The sequence below is a fragment of the Tupaia chinensis genome, unplaced genomic scaffold, assembly GCF_000334495.1.
Source record: "Tupaia chinensis unplaced genomic scaffold, TupChi_1.0 Scaffold000280_1, whole genome shotgun sequence".
Lineage (NCBI taxonomy): Eukaryota > Metazoa > Chordata > Mammalia > Scandentia > Tupaiidae > Tupaia > Tupaia belangeri.
In genome coordinates this window covers 430973-431578 of record NW_006159763.1, presented here as the reverse complement: position 1 = coordinate 431578, position 606 = coordinate 430973, and the positions used below count along the sequence as shown (strand labels likewise).

At 66.8% G+C, this 606-nt stretch overlaps 1 protein-coding gene across 1 annotated transcript in view; it reads right to left on the bottom strand.

Moving 5' to 3' along the window:
* AGAP3 (ArfGAP with GTPase domain, ankyrin repeat and PH domain 3) overlaps positions 1–606 on the bottom strand; it is a 63833-nt gene extending 63227 nt beyond the window's left edge. Inside the window, 1 exon segment of the mRNA XM_006172419.3 lies at positions 468–606. The gene's annotated coding sequence lies outside the window, so the exon portion shown is untranslated.

The window sequence follows — 606 nt, the reverse complement described above, 5'->3', positions numbered from 1 at the left end:
CCCCTCCGGGCCTGCGGGAGCTGGGCGGGAGGAAAGCTGCCATCCACTAACCAGAGGCTCCGAGCCTCCGCCCCACTGTGGGGCAGGGCCGGGACAGCGGCCCAGGAGCCTTCCCGGTCGCTGCCCCACCTCCCCGCTAGCCGAGGCCCTCTGCCGCGCCCACCATTCCTGGCCATGCCTGAGCAGATCCGGCCCCAGCATCCAGAATCTCTGCAGCAGCAAGTGCACCCGTCCCCAGAGCAGAAAACCTGTCCTCTGGCGCGAGACCTACCCCTTCCCCAGAGTGTCCCGGTACTAGATATGGCGAAGCCTGAATTCCGATTCTGCAGCGCAGATCAGCAACCGCGTGGCCCGGACTTCGGGCGCGCGAGGACCCCCCCCCAACCGGGATAGCGTAACTGGGAGCCCCTCGCTGACGCCTCAGGGGCCACAGCACCCAGGCTCCCGCAGCCCCCGGCTCCGCTCACCCTCGATGGAGATGACGTGCTCCCGGATCTGGTTCTGCAGCGCCAAATCCTCGATGCGCTCGATCAGGTCGTAGATGGCGTAGATATTAGGATGCACCGACTCGAAACGCTGGATCTCGGCCCGGATGGCCGCCGAGTT